This window comes from Gopherus flavomarginatus, chromosome 1 (assembly GCF_025201925.1).
Source record: "Gopherus flavomarginatus isolate rGopFla2 chromosome 1, rGopFla2.mat.asm, whole genome shotgun sequence".
NCBI lineage: Eukaryota > Metazoa > Chordata > Testudines > Testudinidae > Gopherus > Gopherus flavomarginatus.
The window spans coordinates 314,864,746-314,891,091 of NC_066617.1; the positions used below are offsets into that span (position 1 = coordinate 314,864,746).

Sequence of the window (26,346 nt, forward strand, 5' to 3'; positions counted from 1 at the left end):
GCTGCAGAGAGTGAAGCTGAGGGTATGGCTACACTTGACATTTCAAAGCGCTGCCGCGGCAGCGCTTTGAAGTGTGAATGTGGTCAGAGCGCCAGCGCTGGGAGAGAGGTCTCCCAGCGCTGCACGTAAACCACATCCCTTACGGGTGTGGCTTGCAGCGCTGGGAGCCGTGCTTGCAGCGCTGCGGCACTGATTACACTGAGGCTTTACAGCGCTGTATCTTGCAGCGCTCAGGAGGGTGTTTTTTCACACCCCTGAGCGCGAAAGTTGCAACGCTGTAAAGCGCCAGTGTAGCCATGGCCCGAGTTACGGGTTTTTTTTCTGGTGCAATGTCAGCAGAATTGTTTACACGGTTCTACTTGGTTACATCTAGGCAGTCCTATAGATTATGATTGCACAGGTATAAGTGTAGGTCTAATCGGGCCTGCAGAACCTTTGTGAAGGGTGCTGGTGTGTGGAAAGGGAAGAAGCCTGTTTGACTGAGACTAGGGTGACTCGGTAAACCTGCTAGCCAGAAAAAACATGCTTATTTGTAAACTGAGTTCTTCCTTACAGAAATTTTGGCGACAATAAACAATGGCACAACATAATAGAATTCCTACTGTCACTTTTCCAAGTAGAACCACAGTGTGAGTTGGCCAACCTGTCATGTGCATCAGAACTAGAGATAGAACTCTGATCTGAGTTGCAGCAGTCCCATCTCCTTGGTCTCTTTTTAAGTAAATGCAAATAGATTTTGACATATTTGAGCTGCTCCATTTTGTTCTTTAAAACTGGAGTTTGTAACCACTGGCTTCATCTACTCTTCTTCCCTGTCCAGTCCTAGGAGATGGTCTATATTGAAACTGATCTTCTGGTCACAGCAAATAAGATTTCTCCCCTTCATAGTAATGTCAATAAGTTGTCTTGAGATAAGCATCATGCTGCATAGAAGGGGTTTGGTTTAAGTTACTGACACTTCTTCTCCCACGCCCCCTCCAGTTCTCCTCTAAATATAGCAAATGAGTTGTAGACTGCCCTAAATTTTGGTATTCAGTAACAATTCTGGTGTGTCTGCAGACCTGAGGTGGCCCTGAAGTCATGTCTGAGAGCTTGTCTACACTACCATGTGGGGTCAATCTAAGATACACAACTTCAGCTACGTGAATAGCGTAGCTGAAGTCAACATACTTGGATCCTACTTACCATGGTGTCTTCAGTGCGGTAAGTTGACAGCTGATGCTCTCCCGTCAACTCCACTTGTGCTTCTTGTTCTGGTGAAGTACCGGAGTTTGACGGGAGAGCGCTCAGTTGATTGTGTCTACATTAGACATGATCGATCTCTGCCCGCCGATCTGGCGGGTAGTGTAGACCAGCCCTGAATGTTGAAGTAGTCATCTTGGCTCTGCTCCTTTTTTAAATAAGGGATCACTGGGTATAAAGGAAACCAGACCCGTAACATGAGACTGCCTCCCATTCTTAGTGTAATCCGCCCTCCATATTCTTCTGAGGTTTCATTAGAGAAATAGTAGATCCCTCTGAAGAGCAGAAATGATTGGCTGTTAGATGTGCAAAAAGCAAACGCATAAGGAACACATCACATAGATATCTTCTTCCCTTTTTAAAATCACTGCTTCTGTCTTTTCTTTATAATTGAACTTGTCTAGCACTTTTTATGCAAGGCTCTCAAAGGGCTTTATCAATAATTAAACTTTTGATGCCCTTGTCAAATAGAGTAGTAGTATCCCATTTTACAAGGGTGGATTTTTACTCATACATGCTTATTCTTTTAAAAAATTTGTAGAACTCCTTTACGGTTCTGGGGAGTCTTTTAAAGATTTTTTTTTAATATCTTCTGAGATGGGGTGGTCTATTTCCAACTTTTATATACAATAAGCTGCTGATGCTAACGGGGAGAGTCTGCACTATAAAGTATTTTGTATCTCTAGCGATAGCTTTGTAGATACTGTATAAAGCAGTGTTTCTCAAACTGGGGTCACTGCTTGTGTAGGGAAAGCCCCTGGCAGGCTGGGCCGGTTTGTTTACCTGCCCCATCCACAGGTCTGTCAGAGTGCGGCTCCCACTGGCCGTGGTTCGCTGCTCCAAGCCAATGGGAGCCGCTGGAAGCGGTGCGGGCCAAGGGACTCACTGGCTGCTGCTTCCAGCAGCCCCCATTGGCCTGGAGCGGCAAACCATGGCCAGTGGGAGCTGTGATCGGATGGGGCGGGTAAACAAACCAGCCCGGCCCGCCAGGGGTTTTCCCTACACAAGTGGTGACCCCAATTTGAGAAACACTAGCATAAAGAATGAAAGCCCTTCAGGAATTAAGAAAATTGCAGTCTTGAATATCCTGTGCTCTGTGCATGTGCTACTGATTAATTAGTTAAAATGGATTTTTAAATAAAGATTTTGCATGAGTCAGGAGAAAGAAAAGGCAAATCATTCAGCTGGTTTATTTGCCATGCCAATGGAAAACTACCAGTCTTTGTACAGTTCTGAAACAGTTTTCACTTTCCAGCATACTTGAACTGCATAAGAAAACAATGAAGAATACCAGTCCATGTTCTGGTATGTGACTAACACATGCTAGATGAAAGAATGATACAATGATGATTGCTTCCTATCCCCTCTCTTGCACACATGCAAAGAGAGATTGGAACATCATGTTTCTAGGTACTAGAGTTGAAGGAAGCTTTCTTGTGCAATAGACTTTCCCTTTCTGCTTAATTTCAATCTAAAGTGCTGAAAAGGAATTTATCTAATCATAGCAGGGGTGAGCAGGGCTTGATCTGTCCTTGAAATGGACACAACTGTGGTGTATGTTGTATAGGCTAGCTAAGAAGTACTGTTCTGATCCAGTATGGATTTTGCTTTTAGATGTAAGGGTGAGCTGTGAGTTAAGCTCTAGTCTTAGATCATAGTAATGCCTGTATAGTTTTGTAAAATTGTCAAGGAGATTTACACCCAATTGCTGGAAAGTGGTATTGAATGTTAATTGGGTAGCAGACTCTCAACCATCAACAAGCCATTTTCTCAATGCCTCTTATTCTTTGTTCCTAGTTTGTGCTGACCTAGTGCAGCTGCACAGCTTTATGTTTATTGATTTTTTCCTCCCTAACAATGAAGATGAACATCTGCAATAAAATTTCAGTCCATCACAAGGAAATCCAATTCTCCACCAAATGTTACTATTGATCTGTTCCCACTAGATGCTGCTGAAGCTAAGCATATAAAACAGTGGCTCTCAAACTTCATTGCACTGTGACCCCCAGGCCAATGGGGGAGGCGGGAAACCGCGGCCAGCACATCCCTCGCCCGCGCCGCTTCCCGCCTCCCCTGTTGGCCTGGGACGGCGAACCGTGGCCAGTGGGAGCCGCGGTCGGCTGAACCTGCTGATGTGGCAGATAAACTAGCCTGGCCCACAAGCGTGCTTACCCTGGCGAGCCGCGTGCCAGAGGTTGCCGACCCCTGGCCTGGTAAATGGATCCACCAACATTAACTAGAGTAGATTGGCACTGATTGCAGAAAGGCCTAGAGCCATGTATATTTTCAAATGAGTGTGTGGGATATGAATAATCAGTCCTCACATGAAATATAGACTAAACCTGACTTCTGTCTAAAAAAACCAAATGTCACTTTTCTCGAATGTGATGACATTTCAGCTGCAGTATAACCCTCAAATTATTTGCTATAAGACTAGTCTTGTGTATACAGTTCTTCTAAGAGTTCCCCTTGCTCTTCCATTGCTACAGCTGTAATGGGATGGTTCACTCAGTAGGTACCTTCCTTCGAGTGGAACAAGATAGATCTCATTCCTAAAGTAAAGCCTGAGAAATGCTGGAAACCGCAATTTGTAAGCTTATTACAGAGAACTCATCTGCATCTTCACCTCACCAAATAGCTGGTTATCACACAATGAGGTAAGTCAAGTGCTGGCTAACTGTCTGCCTAAACTGCTGAAGGATTAAGCACTGCAACGCTACCTATTGCATCACAACTGTGACAAAATACAAGAGATTAAAAACACTAGGGGTGGGATTTTCAAAAGGGAGATAGGCACCTAATTCCCACTGAAATTCAACAGGAGTCTGAAGCCTACTTCCCTGTAGCTCCTTTGAAAACCACAACTTACAAAAATTTGTATATTTTACAGCCAGTGGTAGCAAAAATAAATATGTAATAAAAATAGACCATCCACCCTGGGACATTAATTTCATGATGTTATATTTAGTGGCAAAGCCTTGTTGATTCTTGGTCTTCTCATATTTGCACCTTTCCTTGGGCTATCTCCTTACACCTGAAACCCACTCCACCCCTATTGATGGAAGGGTAAGAGAGGCTATATTTGAAGGATCACAGGGATCAGCCTGGGAAGCAATCTCACTCTTTTATTGGGGACAATGTGGATGGCAGCTGCTTCTGTAGTGCCACTGTTCTCATGCGGGGAGAGTCCATAAGTCAGCCTGTGGGACGGGAGTGCTGTGTAAACAGGGATATGCACACTGTTCTTCTCCATATTCATGGAGAATCTGCCTAAAAATTAATATAACTTGAGGTAAACAGGCAAAGGCTAAAACTAGAAAAGAGGTCAGAGTCTATGTAAAGAGTGTAAATAGAGAATAATATTATAATGGACCTAACAACGTTGAACTAGGTGCTCCTGCATCCCTCCTCCCTCCAACCCCATCTCTCTCTAACTGCCTTACTCTCCTTCTGTGCTTATATATGGTCCCAGCTCCTCCTCCTCCTCCCATGCACTCTCCACCAACTTCTGTTCCTCTCCTCTATTCCCTACCCCTTGGCTCCTGCAATCTCCCTCCATTTTAGTCAGATTGCTTCCTTCTCTGCTGCCTGGGAGCCAGCGGGGGGAGAATTGAGAGCACATGAGAGCCAGTCTCTTTGATCTCCATTACAGTATGTGAACATTGAAGGACTGCAGGTCTCAAACCCAGGGTACTCAAACAGTACTCAGACCACAGTCACCACCTAGGAGCTTACTGGTACTGGGCAGGGAGTATGAGATGATGGACTCAAGATCACCCTGGGCACTGGCCACAAAGCTCCAACTAGAAGAGATGTCCAACCTCTCCAATTGGCTCAGACTCACTATTTAAGCCAGAAAAAGGCACAGACAGTCATCTAACCAACCAAATAAATCTCTGGCTGGCTGCTACATTTGACCCTTTCTTCTCACCTGACTCCTGAGCCCTGCCTCATTCCTGATTTCTGCCTTCCTGTCCTGTTCCTGGTGCCTGTCCTCCTGCCTTGTTCCAGATTCCCACTTCTATGCTCCACCTCTGGTTACTGATTCCAACTCTACCCTTGGCTTGATTCCAGACCCTGATTCCAGCTCTGACTCTTGGCTTGATTCCTGACTGGCTCTGATTCTTGGCTTGACTCATGACTCCTGTCTCTGACCTCTGGTTTCTGACCACAACTGCTCTGACCATGAGGTCTGATCACTCAAGTCCCAGATTATGATACAGGTTCTGTTACCACAGTGGCCCTTGGCAGCCAGGAGGAGGAATTGCAAGGAAAATCTAGTTGAGCCCCCATAGGCCCAGGATGGAACATGCTCAGTCACTCTGTGGGAATGGTGCATGCACAGCCTGTTCAGCATTTAGGTCAAGGAACCTTGAGGGGAAGGAGCATGCTCAGTGAGGATGGAATCCAGATAATTTAGCCACTAAACTCTAAATGGTCTCTACTGAGCATGTGCACATTGAGATTTTTCAGTGGTTTATAACTTGGCCACATTTTCACAGGAACATAACAAGGCGCATCCCTGAGATGTAAGAGTGTTATGAACAGTGTATGTGAGATGATCAGTGAGGTAAAGTTACTGTGTAACTATGGTAGGATATTAAAATTTTGTGTATGACTGTATTGCTCTAACTTATTTTGGGGGGTAGTGGAATGTTTATTATATGCCCATAATACTTTAATTCCATGGGGTCTGTGCATGAAGGCAACACAATGGCTTACCAGATAAAAGCATCCAGGCATACACTTGAAAGACAGTGGGATAACCTGTTAGCTTCAAGGATCCTGGATCTTGTCAAGTTGCAAGCCATGTTTTTACCAAAGCTGGGTTCCTGGAGGTCAAAAGAACACCAAACAGTTAAAAAGCCCTTCTCAGGGGAAGAACAGTGGTCAATTGTCCAAGACTGACCAGGGAGTCAGTCTGACACAAGCAGAGTCTCTGTGGAGGGAGTCTGAAGAAGCTGGGCTTTCCCAGATCCAGGGAACAGTAAGCCAAATGGAAAATCAGGCATGTGTATAGACTAGTTTATTGTTTATAAAATGTATTTTATTTGAAATACTTTTGTTCTAATAAACAATACTCTGCTTTAAAAAGGCTGCCTGGTCACTGGTTACTACTGTCATGCTCCTGGAGTGAACAGAACTGAAGGGTCTGAGCCTGTTAGGCCTCCTGACGTAATGACAGGGGATTGCGGCCAGGACTCAATCTGAGAGTGGGAGAATTGCATGATTCTGTCCCAAAAAAGGTGATGATGTGAGGCCTGTTCCCTGAGAGTGGGTGCACTCAAAGAGACCATGAGGCATCAGAGGTGCAGTTATCCCGCTAACTGTGGCATGCAAAACAAAATATTTTCCTTTAATCTTATAATTGGAAATGGCTGAACTATTTTGCAGAAACTTTGAAATAAAAAGTCAGTCAGAGGCAGACACCCAGCATAGGAAACTTCAGCCCAACTGGTTAAAGTTTAACAATGTTACAAACAACTGAAATAAGGGCCATCTTATAATGGAAAGTTTTGGGCAACCTTACCTTTATTCAGAGGTACCCATTCAACATTTAATAACAGGCGCTATATGAATAATTTTCATCCACATCACGCTTCATTCTCATGTGGAAGTGAAGAAATGTTTCATTTTGCCTTAGTCAAACCTAGAAATTGGACCCAGCAATTAAAAGGACAAATACACAATATGAAAAACAAATAACCAAAGATATTAAGGAAAATAATAGATTCTTTAAAGACATTTAATTCAAGAAAGCTTTTTGTCTATCTTTAGGCCCTATATAGTATCAAAGGGGAAATGAAAGAGAATGGAAAAGTTATAAAGAGTTTTAATGCAAATAATTCATTTGTTTTTAATATAGAAGGCAATAAAGAAATTAATATCCCAAGGGCATATTTTATGGGAAATTAGAGTATAGCTTTAACAGACCTGGAGGTCTCTAAGGAAGAGGTTATGGGCAGCTTGAGAAACTCAAGTGCAGTAAATCTCCAGGAGTTCATGCTATTTATCCAAGAACTCTGAAAGAAATAAAATGTGAAAACGAGGAGACCATGATAAGGATTTGTCAATTATCCCCAAGAACACCAAATATTCCTCAAGATTGGACAATTGCTCATAGTTAACCATCCTCAGAAGGGGACGTAAAGGTCACCTTCACTATAGACCAAAGTCACACCAGTTTCTGAGGAAATTGATTGTGAATATTTTCAACAATAGGATAATAGCAGGATAAGTATAAATGGATGGGGTAATAGCATCACAGCTTCCAGATTAAACTGTGCTTTCTAACTTCTTAAAAATATTTGAAAGGAACACAGATTACTTAGATTTTCCATGACAATATTAAGGAAAACAAATAACCACACGTTATGGAGCAGTCTAATCATGGATTAGGAAATAAAGAATCAGAGTAACTAGGCACTCCTCAGGGTAGAAAGAAGTTGTAATCCTTGCCCAAACTAGGTTGTTTGTCATTTCCTTTGCCCAAAATAGCCCCTGTCAATCCTGCAGCACTATTCGGGGAGGAAGATTGCAAGTCCCCACTGGCACAGAGAGCAAGCTAGGAGCATGAGGAAGGAGGAAGGGGATATGGCCAGAATATGTTGCACCCCAGTGACCTCTGGCTGCAGAACAGACTATTGGGAGTCACTGTCGTAGGGCAAACTTTAGAGCAGCCAGAAGGCTACTCTAAATTTTTCCGGAGACTGGTCTTTCCTTCAGCAGATCCAGGGATAGTGAGAGATTTAAAACCACCTTTGCCTCCATTCTTTTCTGCTATGTCAAGCAGAACTTGGCACAATGAGATTCTGGGCCCTGATTTGTAAATATGTTTTAGCTACCTCAATCTTCAATTATAAGCAGTGGGAAGGTATAACTATAACTTGTTTTAATGATTGCATGTCAATTATATGTATCTCAAAAGCTATTTTTACTTTGTCTTTTTCTGATTTCAGTAAATGTATAGGTAATACTTACTCCTGCCTTGAGTGCGGGGACTGGACTAGAAAACCTCTCAAGGTCCCTTCTGGTCCTATGATTCTATTATCTTAGGGGAAAACATGGATCTTTGACTCTAGAACTGGATCAATAAGACAAAACATTAAAATAATAATATCACTACTCTTTGAAATCTCAACTGAGGCTCTGAAACCAGCAAGCTCCTTTACAGGGCTATCATTCAGCTTCCTCTGCCCTCTCTCCCCACAAGATTCTACACTATCTGTGAGCTGGCAAAGAGACCCTAACTCCTTGGTTGGCACTGTTATTAGACTACAATGAAAACAATGCAACAGATTAGAAATATGTCCCCTTGCAACAAATACTTTAAAACTTTGCTGTTGTTTCATGACTCTGCCGTGATTCTGGAAAATTAGCAAAGGCAGTTTGGGAGAAAGTTTTAAAGAGGCCCCAAATTAAGCCTCTAATTTTGAACCACAATACAGAATTGCAGGTAGAAATATGGTACATCGATGCTTAACTAAGTGATCTGCAGTTGCAATCAGGTAGATAGATATCCAAATATTAGTCCTTGTTCCCACAAGCAATTATGAGTGAAAGTTTCCACTGGAAGCAACTAAAAAAATAAATCAGGTTTTTGGATCTGATGTAAGGACACGTTGCCAATTTTGGATAACTGAAATTCAAGATTATGACAGAGTCAATTATTACTTCTGAATAGGGTTTTCTGTGGTGCTTGTCATTGTAGTGTCTGTGTCTAAAAACATTACTGAATTTATCTTCACAAAACCTTTGTGATATAGGGAAGGACTGTCCCACTTTATAGATGGCAAACTAAGGCACAGAGCGGTTAAGAATCAGATTTTTCAAAAGTATTTAGACAACTGACTCCTGGAGTTAGGCACCTATATACCTGTAAGATCTGTGGCACAACTAGGAATTGAAACCATGTCTCCTGATCTATGGATCTATGTCTCAATCACGCCAGTCTCTCTCTTTAGGGGGGGTCTGTTCCCTATTGTGCCTACTTAATTTTATTAGGTGAGGACACAGAATTTGCTGCTTCGCTTATGGGTGGGATTTTCAAGTGCTCAGCATTGGCCTAACTGCATCCATTGAAGTCAATGACCGTTTTTAAAACCTATAACACATCTGAAGTAAAAAGATGACATTCCCAAGTCATGGATCATGAGGCTTTGTCTCCCTGGAAGTAGGAGGCCTCCTGGAACTTCCTTTGGGGTGTTGGACTTCCACAGTGCCCCAACTTAGACTGTGCCTGTTAGGCACAAGAGAGCTTTGCGACTAAACCTTCTGGGCAGGACTGTTGTGTGTATAGTGCAGGGGTCAGCAATCTACGGCACGTGTGCCAAAGGCGGCACGCAAGCCGATTTTGCCTGGCACGGCTGCCAGCCGGGGTCCCGGCCGCCGGCCCCACTCAGCACGCGGCCGGCTGAGTGAACGGAACATCAGGCTGGCAGGAGGCTGAGCGCGGCCAGCGGCCGGGACCCCAGACTGATGGCAGGCGTGCCCCCCCGGCTCCCCCCTCCCCACGCGCGGGTTCTGTGGCTCCCAGGAGTGTGAGCCGCTGGAGCGCGGGGCTCTGAGCCTGCTGCGGGAGGGGTGGCGGCTCACACTCCCGGGAGCCACAGAGCCCGAGCGCGGCGAGGGGGAAGCTGAGGGGCACACAGGGACTCCTGCCTGCACGCAGCCGCTGCAGGAGCCGCAGCCGGAGCAGGCGGCACGCCCCCCTCACCGCGCTCGGGTTCTGCGGCTCCCGGAAGTGTGAGCTGCTGCCACCGCTGCTGCCCCTCCCGCAACTTCCCCCCTGCCTCTGCCTCAGCACTCTGCGGGGGAGGGGCTGTGTGCGCGGCAGCCCGGCAGTGTGTTTTGCCTCCACGTGGAGCCAGCGTCTGACCGGCATGGGCATGGTAAGGGGAGTCCTCGAGGGCAGTCAGGGAGCAGGGGGAGGGTTGGATGGGTTGGGAGTTCTAGGGGTCCTGTCAGGGGGCAGGGAGTGGTTGGATGGGGCGTGGGAGTCCCGGGGGTCTGTCTGGGGGCGGGGATATGGATAAGGGTTGGGGCAGTCAGAGGACAGGTAGGGGTAGAGTCCTAGGGGGGCAGTTAGGGTGGGGGGGGTCTCAGGAGGGGGCGGTCAAGGAGCAGGGAGGCTTAGGTAGGGGGTGGAGTTCTAGGGGTCAGTTAGGGGCAGGGGTCCCAGGAGGGGGTAGTCAGGGGACAAGGAGCAGGTGGGGATTGGGGGTTCTGACGAGGGCAGTAGGGGTGGAAAGTGGGAGGGAGTGGATGGGGGTGGGGCTAGGGCAGGGGTCTCCCCTCTGTTTTGATTGTTGAAATACGGTAACCCTAGACGAGGGAGGATCTGGGGGGCGCATGGGTGCTGGTGCCCGCAGACATCCACTGCAGCCTGCAGGAGCCCCCGGGGGCTGCTGGGCCGCAACCTGGGCAGGAGGGGCGGGCGGGCGTGCCTGCTTCCCGCTAGCAGCGCCGCTGCCTTGGCAAGGGTGCTGCCCCCCTGCACTACGCCAGCTCCTCCATGGCTGAGGCTCGCTGCTGCCACAAGCAGGATGCTCTGGCTCTCCGGTGCCTCCAGAAGGCGGCTCCTCCCTGCCAAGCTGCTGCAGTGGCCCAAGCGTGGCAAAGCCAGTGAGTGGACTTGGGGTGGGGTGGGGAGGGCTCGTGGAGGGGGGCTGTGCACCCTCTAGGAGAGTTCAGGGGGCAGGGAGAGGGCAACCTGGTCTAGGGAGCAGCCCCTGGGCACGGCTGGCCCCTGGGTTCTATAAAGACTCATTGGGATTTGCCCCTCAATGAACCAATGTGCAAGAGGTGTGGGGGGGGGGGGCGCGCAAGGTGGAAGTTTTGCCTAGAGCGCAAAATATCCTTGCACTGGCCCTGCCCCAGTGGGTGCCTGCACCCCAGTTTAAGAACCACTGGACTAAACTGATAAGATCTGCATTTTAATTTAATTTTATATTAAGCTTCTTAAACTTTTTAAAAAAACTTTATATACAACAATAGTTTATAGACATAGAGAGAGACCTTCTAAAAACATTCAAATGTATTACCGGCACGCAAAACCTTAAATTAGAATGAATAAATGAAGACTTGGCACACTACGTCTGAAAGGTTGCCGACCCCTGATATAGTGTTTGCCACACCTTGGGTATCAAATGGATATACTAGTTACAAGACAGCCCTTTACAGAAGAACTGAAGTCTAAATATTTGTGACTAGTGATTGTGTGTGCCTCAGTATTGAGGTACTCAGCTTGAGAAACCCATAAGCAATCTGCTTTTCAGAAAGTGAACATTTGCTTCCCCAAAAAATTAAGCCTCTTTAAAGATGTCTCAACTTGGTTACCAAATCACTGGCCCTTTTTGAAAGTTTAGGCCTAGACCTGTTTGATAACTTGCATCCAAATGGACAACACCCAGCTCAGAAGAACAGCTGTTTTAAAAGCTTAACTAACCTGCACAAAAGAGAAGGAAGAAGTTTAGAAAAGGTAAAAAGCAACACAGAAACAAATGGGTCTCCTTGGTAGTGTTGTATCTTATTAAATCGAGAGCTGATGATATATGTATTCCGAACTTCTGAAGGTGTCAGACTGGGAAGCATGCTGCCAGCTTCAGTGTAGATGTAGAGCGGAAGCTGCTGTAGAGATACCTGTGGCCTAATCAGAATAATCTGAAAATAAGGCTGAGGCTTGCATTTGACGAATTTGAACTCTCAAACATTCTCCTCCCACTCTTTATGCTTTTTGTTTTCCTGGGATTTTGGGGGTGTTAATACTTCCCCAAAATTATGTCTGACTAATGTACACCATCATAGAATACATGTCTAATATTTTAATCAGGTGGTCTTAATTTGTACCAGAAGGACCAAACATTCAAGTCTTCACTGTGGACTTTTAGAACTGAGCTTCAGTTAAGCCTTCTAGGTACTGACAGAAGGCTTTGTGTCTTAACTCTCAACTTTCTACATCTTAGAGACAAAAGGGGCAAAGTTTGTGCCTAAATTGGTAGATGGTATAACAAACAAAATGTTTTGGTTTTTTTATTTGTGACCATCTGAGACAGGTGAATCTAAAAGCAGCTTAGGGAAGTCAAGCGAATGCTGAATTAAACTAGAATTATTTTCTGGAGCCTCCATGACACTGCAGCCAACAGGGGGCTGTCTGGGTACATGATTTCATGTGTCTTTTAGCTAAATAAGTGATCCAAATGTACAACATATCACTCAGGCACAATATGGGTTTCAGACACTTGCCAAGTAATTGGTAGTTCCAGAAGTCAATTAACAGATAACAGTCCCATAAATGCAGTTCTTTACCATCTTTGCCTGATAACACCTTATGTATATTACTTGTCTCTGAACACCCTATGTCAGAAGACAGAACAAAAATGGCTTATTCAAGAAGTGAGAAAAGTTTGTGTTATTTCATATCATTCCTCTACATCTACACTGAAGCTGGCAGCATGCTTCCCAGCTTGGGTAGACATATATGTGCTAACTCTGCTTGAGGTAGTGCACTAAAAATACCAGTGTAGCCAGTGGTAGCATTGGCAGCTGCTTGGGCTAGCCACCTGAGTACAGCCTGCCTAGACCTCAAGCATTTGTACTCAGGCAGCTAACCTGAGCAGCTGCCTATGGAACCTGACTACTGGGTATTTTTAGTGTTCTAGCTCAAGCAGAGCTAGCATGTCCCTGTCTACCTGAGCTGCGAAGCCTACTCCCAGCTGCAGGATAGATGTACTCTTATTAATGATGTGAGAGACATGTCACAATTATTTGGGAGTGTGCCAAAGTTATGTCTATATCAGTTCTATTGTGTTAAGATTGTATGTATAAGTGAGGCCTGGCCTACACCAAAAGTTAGGTCAGTCCAGCGACATCGCTTAGGGGTATGACAAATCTAAACCCCTGAGTGACATTGTTAAGTCAACATAACCCCCAGTGCACTAGGCCCCTCTTAGGGAGGTGGATTACCTATGCTGACAGGAGAACTCCTATTGACATAGGCAGCATCTACACTGACATGCTACAGTGGCACGGCTGCAGTGGTGAAGCTGTGCTACTGTAGCATTTCAAGTGTAGACAAGCCCTTATTCTTCTCTTGAAGAATATAATACACAACTATTCTAATCCCCTGAGCACCACCCCTCCTCCACACACACAGCTTTGTTTGTTTTTTTTTACATACCTCTAGAGATTTTCCCCAGTGTTATATATTACTTTCAAATTATTTGGAGAAAAATGCCAGTGAAATTCACATTACATTATAGTAAGTGAAAAGCATCTAGTGGTTTATCTCAAGGGCATAGCAACCATTTTGTAAGACACCTGTACCAAAAATCATCACTATGTCCAACAGGCCCTTGTGCAGCCCAAAGGAAGTGTCTCCCTCATGATGCCAAATGTTGGGAGTTTAGGGCTTGAGGCTGAGCAGCAGAAGACTGGTTCACATTGTTTATTTTAATTAATTTTAAATTTTTACATGGGGGGGGAAATCTAAAAGAGAAAAATTTTAAGCTCCAGAAATCGTACTTTCCAATCTTGCAAACTGCTCCATTCAGGGCAATGGTTCTTGCAAAGACTGCTGTTAACTTTAATGGGCTCCGTGTAGGAGCAGGAGTCTACCCGTACAAAATATGCAAAATTGGGGCTTTAACTATTAGTATTTCCCTTGGACACACTAAGCTACTATCTGACAGTGAGGGATTGGTATGAGACCCGTAAGAAAAAAAGGTTATCTACCTTTCGTAACTGTTGTTCTTCAGGATGTGTTGCTCATATCGATTCCATTCTAGGTGTGAGCGCTCGCCCATTTGCGTGGCTGTTGGAGATTTTTGCCTTGGCACCTGGAGTGCCATGCTCATGTGTCGGTATATTAGGCTCCGTCGGCCCTATGCCCTCTTAGTTCCTTCTTGCCAGCAACTCCGACAGAGGGGCAGGAGAGCAAGTAATGCAATAGACATGAGCAACACATCTTGAAGAACAACACTTATAAAGGTAGGTAATCATTTCTTCTTGAAGTGCTTGCTCTTGATGATTCCATTTTAGGTAACTCACAAGCAGTATCCCTGGTGGTGGGCTTTGTCATGCAGCTTGCAACACTGCTCTGCCAAAGCCAGCATTGTCTCAGGCTTGCTGTGTGAGTGCATAATGAGATGTAAATATGTGGACAGATGACCAGGTAGTGGTCCTGCAGATATCCTGAATCAGCACCTTGGCTAAGAAGGCTGCCGACAAAGCCTGCACCCTAGTTGAGTGGGCAGTCACGGTCTCCAGTGGAGGCACCTTTGCCAGATCATAGCAGTAATAGATGCAGGCCGTGATCCAGGATGAAATCCTCTGTGCAGACACTGGGCGACCTTTCATCCTATCTGCCACCGCAACAAACTGTGTTGACTTATGAAACGGCTTGGCCCTGTCGATGTAGAAGCCAAATGTCCTCCTGATGTCCAGGATGTGCTATTTGTGCTCCTCTTCCGATTTATGAGCCTTCAGAAATAAGACAGGTAAGTATATGTCTTGGCCAGTATGAAACTATGAAACTACCTTGGGCAGGAATGCTGGAAGTGGCCACAGTTGGACCTTGTCCTTGTAGAACATTGTATAGGGTGGCTCTGAAGTAAGCTCCCTGATCTCAGAGACCTTCATGTGGACATTATTGTGACCAGGAAATAAACTTTCCAGGAAAGGAGGAGAAGAGAGCAGGAAGCTAGAGGCTCGACGGGAGGATCCAGGAGCTGTGACAGCATGAGATTCAGGCCCCAGGTGTTAGAGGAAAGGACAGAAAGACAAAGAAATACATGTAAGGCTGTGCTTCCTGTATCTTTAGTTTCGACCCTCCCTGTCCAGCATCTGTCAACTGGTAGGTTTGATTTTCCCGTAGAGGGTCCCTCGCACCTCAAATAACGAGGAATCAGTTGGGATAAGGTAAAAAACAAATAAAGTGTATTGAAGAATTGGTGAACAATGAATAGGGCAAAAAACAGGAGGGAGTAAACAGTACAATTATGCAATACAGTGATTCCCCAAAATAAACCCTATAAACAGGTAAATAAACCCCTCAATAGAAACCTTCTTCTATAGATTAAGCTTTGATTGTTGCCTGGACCTCAAACATCTGGCTAGTTGAAAGCCATCGGGGAGGAGCTCCAGGGAGTCCTTTGATGTTCCTGTGGGTCTGAAGAAGAGTACACGGTACGTCAGGGAACAGCAGCTTAAGATGGATGATGATAAGTGGGATGTGACTATCTGTCCTTCTCTTCTCCTTGCAGGTGATGGCAAATGCATGTCCAAGTGGAGGTGGAGCTGTGAAAAGAAAACCCTAGCCCCCCTCTACTACTAGGATGGGTAGGTAAGTCCAAGTCAGACCCATGACAGTCCCTTGCTGTCACTTGGATGGACAGTCCCGAGCAGTGTTCAGGACAGACTTATCTAACCTTGCCCAGGAAACCCCATAGAAGGAGCAGAAAACCCCCTTCTGGGAAACCCCGTGGAAAAGGTGGTAAGAGCCAGTGTTATCCAGAAGTTATTTACCACTTCTGAGGAGAAGTAAAAGGCAGGAAAACTGTGATCAGCTGGGTCACATGGTCACAAACTCCATTTTGGGAACCAATATGGGTTCCTGAAATTATACAAAACATACAAAATGGACATAACCCAACACAGGGAGGGACAAGATCCCTGACGGGGATAGAGACACTCCAGACCTTTCAAAAACCGGACCGTCAAATCATGAGCGAAGACTGACCTGCCCTGGAGCAAAGGGTGGAAGGCTGAAATAGTGGCCAAGTGGACTTTGATTGATGACAGGGACAACCCCTGGAGCTTGAGGTGCAGAAGATAGTTTTGGATCGCCTGCAGAGAAGACTGAAGTAGAAGAACCGCTAGCCTTGTGAGGCAAGGGAAAGGCACTGCAACTAACCACCATGGGCGGTAAGAAGGAATTGAGAGAGCATAGGGCCAGTGGCGCCTAATATACTGACACATGGGTGCAGCACTCAAGGGGGCACCAAAGCCAACCTGAATCTGACTGTGGTGTTGTGTCAGAAGGCCTGGGAGGAGGGAAAGAGGTTTGGGAGGTCTAACAGATTTGGGGGTCCTAAAAAGGGATGGGGAAGGGGTATGAGAGGGGGGAATGGACAGAAATTGGATGGCATAACATGATCCCACAGAGCTTAGAATCAATTTTTCCATAGTTATTGTTTCTCAAGTATTGCAGAAGTGAGCTAGCCTATCCCAAACTGTGGAGGCGTGGTTGATTAGTTCACAATTGGTATGCTGCTCTCAGTATGAAAGTCAAGTAGATTGCCTGCCCAAAGGTGGAGGAGGTTGGGCTGGTTGATTACAGCTGGACCCAGAAGGTCGTCTTGTCTGCGATGTATGCTCCTTTCTGGTGAAGTCTTGCTCCCTAGCAGGGTAGGATGACAGTCAGAAGCATTGCTCCGGATGATATTGCTGGTGTTGTTACTGACTTCCATAATTATATATTTTTGTGGCCTGGGCATAGACCGCCCCCCACCCCCATGACAGCAAAGTAGTATTGACTAAAAGAATGCAATGTCTCATCATTTTTCTCAGAAAACAAAAAGCGTCCCGCAAGAGGTAAGTCATCTATTTCTGTTGGACCTCAGGAACTGTGCTGGAGTTCTGTAACCATGAGACTCTTCTCATTGTTGCAGGTGAGGCATAAGTCTGGATGAAGCATCTGCCATGTCCAGTGCTGACTGCAAAGATGTCTTGGCCATCAAACTGCCTTCTGCAATGAATGCCTGAAACTTTTTCCTGTAGGATTCTGGCAATTTATTTGTAAACTTGGACATAGCATCCCAGTTCACAAAGTTATACTTAGATAATAGCACTTGTTGGTTTGCAATGGCCATTTGTAATGAAGAGATTGAATAAACTATTATCCCCATCAAGTCTAACCTCTTAGACTCTTTGTCTTTATTTGTGGATTTATATCTCCCCTGAGGTAACTTCTTATTTGCTGTCATCAGAACAAGAGAATTAGGAGCTGGATGTAAGAGAAACACTCAAAACCTTGCATGGGGATATGATACCTCTTATAGGTACACCTTGCTGTGGGTGCTAAAGGCATTGACTTTGATGTGCTTTGTGCATACACATGAGTGGAATATATGTCTGCAACCACTTGAAGAACAACTTTTACAAAGTATTTAGACCTGGCAAACTGGTTCTAGCTGTGATGGAATTAGGTTGACAGAAAGCACAGTGCTCAGGACTTGTGTTAGTCTCTATCCTTCCAAATTACCTGGCTATGTTCCTTTTGGATTTTAATCAATGCTATGTATTCACAAAAACAATTTTTGATTGATAAGACATTCCCTCACCAGCAGAGGAGGAACACATTTGCCTCTGCACTACTCCTAGCCCAGCTAATGCAACTGAGAATTGATGCATATATAGTAATGCAGAGCTCTCTCTGTAGTCCAGCTCTTTTCAGAAAACATTTACAGTAGAACCCTAATTTTATCAATATCAATTACAAAAGCCTAGTTATATGAACCATCTTTCTGCTACCAAAGTCATCTTTTTGCCAGTGAATGTGACTTAAATCCTTCAGCCAACATTCAAGTAGCTGTACAGGTTTGAAGAGAGTGACATTTGGCAGCAAAAAGATGTAGTTCTCTCTAAGAAAAAAAATCAGGCACATTGTATATATTTGTTAGCATTGATTATGTACACTAATCATTGAATGATTAGTAAATTGACTTATGTACTGTACCTATTGTGATTTTGAGATGTTAGAGAGGTTAGAACCACACGCTCATCTCTTGGGCTGGATGTGAAGTATTTCATTTAAAGTGTAACAATGGAGGGTAAACAAAAATGGGAAAAAATACCAAGATTGAAGGGGCAAAGATAACAGTATAACCTCCTTGAATTCTAGGCAACATGAAAAAGTTAAGGTTAGATAGGCTGAGCCTACAGTTGTAAAAATGGCAGATAAGAGGGAGTAAGAAGCTAAGTATAAGAAGAGTAGCTATAGCCGTGTTGGTCACAGAACATTAGAGAGACAAGGTGAGTAAGCCTGGCAGCTGCACCACAATGTCATCCAGAACCGCCTGATGAAAGATCTCCATGAACTGAGCCATCCCCGGTACTAACAGCCAGCTACGACCTGACATCGTCATCACCGATGAGGCCCAGAAAAAGATCATCCTCGTTGATGTCCTGGTCTCCTTTGAGAACAGGACCCCGGCGTTTCATGAAGCCCGAGCTCGTAAGCTGGAAAAGTACACCCCCCTGGCCGACACCCTGAGACCGAAGAGCTACAAGGTGTATATGGATGCCCTGGTCATCGGAGCCCTGGGCGCCTGGGACCCCTGCAACAAGCATGTGCTACAGACCTGCGGGATCCGTCGACGCTACACACGGCTCATGAGGCGCCTCATGGTCTCAAGCACCATCTGATGGTCCAGGGACATCTACATTGAACACATCACTGGCCACTGACAGTACCAGAGGCATGAGCCGGCGTGACATCTTTCTTTGACTATGAGAAAGGGACCAACAGACCATGATCCGTTGGATCATATGAACTGGAACCATAAACTCCCTGAACATTAAATCTCACCAAATGAGGGTAAATCCATCCTCATCATCATATCCAATCATTATACTCCACACCCGAACATACCCATTATATGAACTTCATACCCTCATGTATATCAAAATGTCCATACTTTTACCCATCAACATTTTACCCCTAATTGGGGATATTGCAGATTACGTATTCCTTATGCCACTCGCTCTTAAACTGAACTTCGCACCCTTCGATAATCTGTATGTTATTCCCTGATAACCAGAAACTTCTATGCTTAAACTCTGTACCGTTCACTTTTTTTTTTAAACATCATCTTAATAAAAATCTTTAAATCTCTTACTGGACCAAATTCTAGTGGTGAAAGAGACACGTTTTCAAGCTTACACAGAAGAGTTCTCCAGCTCTGGGAAAGTTACTTAGAGAGTGTCAGATCCAAATACAAGGTGCAACAGATTGTTAAGCATAAGGAGTTAACTCATGTTGCAAAGACATTTAAGGTAAAGTGGGCAGTTAACACCTCTGAAGTCATAAGACAACAGGAGTGTTTGTAGGTTACTGATTGTTGTAATGAGCCATAAATCTAATGTCTTTACTGAGTCTTTGATTTTTAAAGTCTAGCACTTTCATAAACTTAAGTTTCCAGGCTTATCTTTTGAAGTTGTTGTGCAGGTTTCCTTTGAGGACAAGGATTGAAAGGTCAAATGTGGAGTGATTGTTAATTTAAAAGTGTTTGCCCATGGATGTTCTTGTGTTTTTGTCTTTTATCATTTTTCTGAGAGTTCATCTGGGAGACTAGTGATTGTCTCATTTCACCCACACAGTTGTCATTGGGGTATTTAGTGCGCTGGATGAGGTACATCACATGTTGTGATACGCTTGTGTAGGACCCATGGATATTGAAAGGTGTGTTGTAAGGGGTACGGATCATCATAGCAATAGAGATATGCCTGGAGGTTTTGTATCTATTATGGCAATATTTATGGGAATATCTAGTACCTTTTTGAGTTAGTGAATCCTGAGCTGTGGGGAGCTTGCTTCATATGAACTTGCCAAGGTTTGGGGGTTATTTGAAGGTCAGCAGAAGGAGTTCCGGAAGGATTTATTTCAGGATGTAGTCCTCCTCGTGTATGGGTTATAATTGTTTAATGATACCCAATATTGGTTCCTGGGGTGGTAGGTGACAACTAGGGGTGTGATCAGAGCTTTTTTTTTTTTTTTTCCCCCATATTGAAGCAGGTTCTCTCAGGGTATTTGGGTGGTCCATTCCATGATGTGATCTACTTCTCTGGTAGAATGTCCTTGTTTGGTGAAGGCAGTTTTAAGTGTGTATCCCAAACTTTCTCCACAGAGCATATTCTGTGGTATCTGAGTACCTGGCTGTTCAGGTTTCTTGGTGTGTTTGGGGTGGTTACTGCATCTGTGAAGGAAAGCATGGTCCATGGGTTTCTTGTATATAGTACGGTTTCATGGTTGAAAGTGAGGTTGGTGTCCAGGAAATTGATGCTGATGTAGGAGGATTCTGGGAGTTTGGGTGTGACTGTATTCACAACCTATATACTATTGTAATAATCTTTGTATAAAATATGACTTGTGAGGTATCATTTAAAAACTAATAACTCACTGGTCAATAATATAATGGTGAAATGTATGCAGCAACATTATATTTAAAGTAATTAATTCATCCATATGAGGTTATCAACACAGTTTCAAAACCCTGCCTGATAAAGGTGTTAAGCAGGTCTATCCTAAACAAAGGAATGTGTGTTTACCTCAATTTACGTACAAGTAGTAAACAGGATCTTCAAGACAATAGGGGAAGGAGATGGTAGGAAACAGAATAATTTGCATTTCAGCAAACACAAGTGGGGTAAGAAAGAGCATACAGCTCCCTTCATCACTAGAATCCATGTTGCCATCTTCACTGCTTCAATAAACTTTACTTTAAGGGTAACCTTCAGAAGAATCCACTTCAAAGGCTCACTGGTCTATAAAAGAAAGTGACAGAAGCCTCAAATTATCTCTTTGACCTCAGAAGACAAAGGCTCTAGCCTGGGCAGTGGGTGAACTGCCAGTTGAGGGAGGCTAGCCCCCTGCTGGCTCTGCCTGAGGACCTACCCCCTTCCATTGCTGGAGCCCTCCAATCCCACGGCCGCCAGCCCCTCCTGCCTCAGCCCTGGAGCACTGGGCAGGTGGGCCAGTGGCACATGGGCCCTCTGGCCTCTGAGCAGGCAGCTGGCATGCAGCGCCCTGGCCCTCAAGGGCAGGGTGTGCGTGTATGCAGCACGTTGCCCCTTGAGCACAGAGTGGGCAGGCAGCTCATAGCCCCCCTGGTCCTCAAGCACAGGGCAGTTAGGCAGTGTGTGGCCCCCAAGTGCAGGGTGGGCAAGTGGGCAGCCACCTGAGCACACAGTGGGTGGATAGCGTGTGGCCTCCTGGCTCCCAAGTGTAGGGCATGCGGGCGATGCACCACTCCTTAAGCACAGGGTGGGTGTGCGCCGCCCCCCCCCCCCAGCCCCTGAGTGCAGGGTGGAGGGGTGACAGGTGGCCCTCCCAAGCCCTTGAATGCAGAGCGGGTGGGCAGTAAACAGCCCTCCTGACCCCTGAGCGTAGGATGGTCAGGCGCTCCCCCCAGTGCCCTGGAGCCCCACAAGCACAGGGCAGGAAGCTCCCCAGTGCTCCCAACCAGGGCTGCTCCAGCTTGTTTGCCACCCCAAGCACTCCTGATCGGCGGCACTTTCGCAGCAGCTCAATCGCGCTGCTTCATTCTTCTGCTGCAATTCAGCAGCAGGTCCTTCACTCCCTCTCTTCCTCTTTGGAGGCACTTCAGCGGCAGCTCAAAGAGGAAGAGAGGGACTGAGGGACCTACCACCGAAGACCCGGACATGCCACCCTTTTCCATTGGCCACTCCAAACACCTGCTTCCTTCACTGGTGCCTGGAGCCAGCCCTGCTCCCAAACCCCCGTAATGATGGGTGGGCAGCCCCAGTGCCAACCCACCCTCAGTCCTGGGTGGCATGGCCCCAGCGCTTGGGGGCCCCCAGAGCTGGGCAGTCCAAGCCACCCCAAGTCCCAGCCACCCTCGCCCTAGCCACAGCCTGCTTCCCTGAAGAGTTATAGTCTACCTGGCCTGGGACAAAGGGCAAGCAGGAGGGGGCTTCGGGAAGGAGTGTGGGCAGGGCCACGCCAGGCCGTTTGGGGAGGCGGGGAGGCACAGCCTTCCTCAACCTACATGACACATTGTCCATGGGCATCAGCACCTTTGGGCCTCTGGGAGAGATCATAACTAAGGCTATGTTTTAGTCATGGGTATTTTTAGTAAAAGTCATGGGCAATAAACAAAAATTCATGGCCCGTGACCTATCCATGACTTGTATTATATACTCCTAACTAAAACTTGGGCCAGCAGGCTGTGAATGCTCTGAGGGGATGGTCGGGGGGCACTGCAGGTGCTGGGCGGGGGCATAGCCCGGCACTCCTGCTGGTGCTGGTCGGGAAAGTGGGTGGTGGTACATGGCCTGGGATCCCCACTGGTGCTGGGGAGGGGCAGGTCTGGGCTGTGGCGTGCAGTCTGGGACCTCCTCTGGTGCTGCTGGTGGGGGGGAGGGTTGGTAGGGCTGGCAGGCTCCCTACTGGGCTCCATGCAGCTCCCTAGAAGTGGCCAGCATCTTCCTGCAGCTCCTAGTGGGAGGGAAGGCCAGGGAGGCTCCACGTGCTGCCCTTGCCATGAGCTCCAGCTGCACAGCTCCCATTGGCTAGGAACTGCAGGGGCGGTGCCTCCAGGCAGCGGCAGCACGCAGATATCCCTGGACCCTCTGCCTATGAGCTGCAGGAACATGCCATCTGTTTCTGAGGAGCGCCCCCCCTCAGGTAAGCACCGCACTGCACCACACCCCAACCCCCAGCCATCTTTCACACCCAAACTTTCCCAGCAGCAGCCAATGCAACTGGCCCAGGTGTTACTGCCTACTTCCCCTTGAATGGTCGCTTGTAATGTGTTAATTCCTTATGCTCAACAATCTGTCCTACCTTGAATTTAGCTGTGACACTCTGAGGGACCCTTTCCCAAATCTGGACCAGAGCTTTGTGTAAGCTCAAAATGTTGTCTCTTTCACCAACAGAACTTGGTCCAATAATATATATTACCTCACTCACCTTGTATGTCTAAATAAAAAGATTCTATCTGAGTGTGTGTTAGGCTGATATTGTTCAATTTAAGCTGGCCCAATAATGTTTGAAGTTTACCCCAGTACAACTAACCTAATCAGATGTTTGATTTCATATACCTTTGATGGTGTTATTCTTCTGGAGACAGTTGTACAGTACTTGGAAGATGTAATCACAATCTTCACTTTGTATTGTATGAAAATTTATCTTGTTTTTTATATTACTGAAAGTTTCTGATACTTTTTTTTAGAAGTCCAGAAACTTCCTGTTTATTACAATAGAAAGTTAGAAATATGGAAAAAAGAAATTAAAGGTTCCTATCCCTACTGAAATGCCACCACCAAAACAAGCTCAGCCTCTCCCCTCAAAACCAAGAACTTTTAAGAGGCTCTGAAGTGTTCTTTATATGTATGTCACCAATGGCTAGAAACCCTTTAGCAGAATAAAAGATTAAGGATATAAACTTGTTCCTTATCTTCCAGAAGGATTTAAGTGAGGAAGAAATGTCACATTTAATGAAACTATATACACATTCCATTTAAGCTGTCAACAGGACTGCCAATACAGTAGACCCTCACAGTTATGAACAACAGGGTTACAAACTGACCGGTCAACCACACACCTCATTTGGAACCAGAAGTACACAATCAGACAGCAAAGACAAAAAAAGGCTCTGAAAAAAAATTACTGTACAGTGTTAAATGTAAACTGCTAAAAATATAAAGGAAAAGTTTAAAAAAACAACTTGACAAGGTAAGAAAACTGTTTCTGTGCTTGTTTCATTTAAATTAAGATGGTTAAAAGCAAAATTTTCCTTCTGCATAGTAAAGTTTCAAAGCTGTATTGTCAATGTTCAGTTGTAAACTTTTGAAAGAACAATATTTTGTTACAAACATTTCAGAGTTACAAACCTCTATTCTCGAAGTGTTTGTAACTCTGAGGTTCTATTGTACTACCAATTTCACTCTTTTCAGAGTTTACAAAATAATTCTCCAAAGTGTATATTAAGAGAGGGAGTCAATACTATAAACATTTCTCATTGATTTTTACTAATATAAAGCTATCAGAATTCAAAATTACCTAATAAACGTTGATATTTTGTATAACTACCCAATAAACTTCCAACTGAAAAACTAGTAGACAGAGAAATCTTTCCCCCTCCCTTCAAAATAGTGGTAACAATGGCACCTATGCTCCAATGTCCCCCGCCCCCGCCATAGTTCATTCTTGTTTCTACTTATAGGCCAAACGTTTCCTTTAGATACGCATAAAGAACCCCACTGCAACTTGGAGAGGAGGGATTTGGCCTTAAGTATGCAGGTAGATTTCAAACCTTTCTGCAAAGGATCTTTGTTTTACCTCCAGTTAAACTGTGGGAAAGCAGCAGCTGGCAACTACTCACCATTTCAGATATTGACATCAATGATCTGCTGTGACTCCTATGTAGCTAGAAGATAAAGGTGGTGACATCAAAGAACGTGAGAGGAGTCAAGACACTTTAAGTCTCCTCCAACAGCTGGAAATGGATGAATATAGGCAAACACTACAGGAATGCAGGGGCAAGATTAGAAAGGCAAAGGCACAAAATGAGCTCAAACTAGCTACAGGAATAAAGGGAAACAAGAAGACTTTTTATCAATACATTAGAAGCAAGAGGAAGACCAAGGACAGGGTAGGCCCACTGCTCAGTGAGGCGGGAGAAACAGTAACAGGAAACTTGGAAATGGCAGAGATGCTTAATGACTTCTTTGTTTCAGTCTTCATGGAGAAGTCTGAAGGAATGCCTAACATAGTGAATGCTAATGGGAAGGGGGTAGGTTAGAAGATAAAATAAGAACAAGTTAAAAATCACTTAGAAAAGTTAGATGCCTGCAAGTCATCAGGGCCTGATGAAATGCATCCTAGAATACTCTAGGAGCTAACAGAGGAGGTGTCTGAGCCTCTAGCTATTATATTTGGAAAATCATGGGAGACGGGAGAGATTCCAGAAGACTAGAAAAGGGCAAATATAGTGCCCATCTATAAAAAAGGAAATAAAAACAACCCAGGAAACTACAGACCAGTTAGTTTAACTTCTGTACCAGGGAAGATAATGGAGCAAGTAATTAAGGAAATCATCTGCAAAACACTTGGAAGGTGGTAAGGTGATAGGGAATAGCCAGCATGGATTTGTAAAGAAGAAATCATATCGAACACATCTGATAGCTTTCTTTGATAGGATAATGAGTCTTGTGGATAAGGGAGAAGCAGTGGGTGTGGTATATCTGGACTTTAGTAATGCATTTGATACGGTCTCGCATGATATTCTTATCAATAAACTACGCAAATACAACTTAGATGGGGCTACTATAAGATGGGTGCATAACTGGCTGGATAACCGTACTCAGAGAGTAGTTATTAATGGTTCCCGATCCTGCTGGAAAGGTATAACAAGTGGGGTTCCTCAGGGGTCTGTTTTGGGACCGGCTCTGTTCAATATCTTCATCGACAACTCAGATATTGGCATAGAAAGTACGCTTATTAAGTTTGCAGATGATACCAAACTGGGAGGGATTGCAACTGCTTTGGAGGATAAGGGTCATAATTCAAAATGATCTGGTCAAATTGGAGAAATGGTCTGAGGTAAACAGGATGAAGTTTAACAAAGACAAATGCAAAGTGCTCCACTTAGGAAGGAACAGTCAGTTTCACACATACAGAATGGGAAGAGACTGTCAAGGAAGGAGTACGGCAGAAAAGGATCTACGGGTTATAGTGGACCACAAGCTAAATATGAGTCAACAGTGTGATGCTGTTGCAAAAAAAGCAAACGTGATTCTGGGATGCATTAACAGGTGTGTAGTGAGCAAGACACGAGAAGTCATTCTTCTGCTCTACTCTGCGCTGGTTAGGCCTCAACTGGAGTATTGTGTCCAGTTCTGGGCACCGCATTTCAAGAAAGATGTGGAGAAATTGGAGAGGGTCCAGAGAAGAGCAACAAGAATGATTAAAGGTCTTGAAAACATGACCTATGAAGGAAGGCTGAAAGAATTGGGTTTGTTTAGTTTGGAAAAGAGAAGACTGAGAGGCGACATGATAGCAGTTTTCAGGTATCTAAAAGGGTGTCATAAGGAGGAGGGAGAAAACTTGTTCACCTTAGCTTCTAAGGATAGAAGCAGCAGCAATGGGCTTAAACTGCAGCAAGGGAAGTTTAGGTTGGACATTAGGAAAAAGTTCCTAACTGTCAGGGTAGTTAAACACTGGAATAAATTGCCTAGGGAGGTTGTGGAATCTCCATCTCTGGAGATATTTAAGAGTAGGCTAGATAAATGTCTATCCGGGATGGTCTAGACTCTAGACAGTATTTGGTCCTGCCATGAGGGCAGAGGATTGGACTTGATGAC

The 26,346-nt window shown here is 45.1% G+C and overlaps 2 long non-coding RNA genes across 2 annotated transcripts in view; one reads left to right on the top strand and one right to left on the bottom strand.

Annotated features, from left to right (window-relative positions):
• Positions 1-26,346, bottom strand: part of LOC127050499 (uncharacterized) — a 151,349-nt gene that overhangs the window by 47,233 nt on the left and 77,770 nt on the right. Inside the window, exons 5-9 of the long non-coding RNA XR_007774244.1 lie at positions 8,224-8,326; positions 7,177-7,265; positions 6,773-6,892; positions 5,965-6,074; positions 1,433-1,517 (exon numbers count right to left, since the gene is read on the bottom strand). This is a non-coding gene — a long non-coding RNA (uncharacterized LOC127050499). The remainder of the gene's footprint in view (positions 1-1,432; positions 1,518-5,964; positions 6,075-6,772; positions 6,893-7,176; positions 7,266-8,223; positions 8,327-26,346) is intronic.
• LOC127050653 (uncharacterized) lies at positions 9,980-19,207 on the top strand. Its single transcript, XR_007774262.1, has 3 exons — positions 9,980-10,133; positions 15,504-15,583; positions 16,911-19,207. It is a non-coding gene; the product is annotated as an uncharacterized LOC127050653 (long non-coding RNA).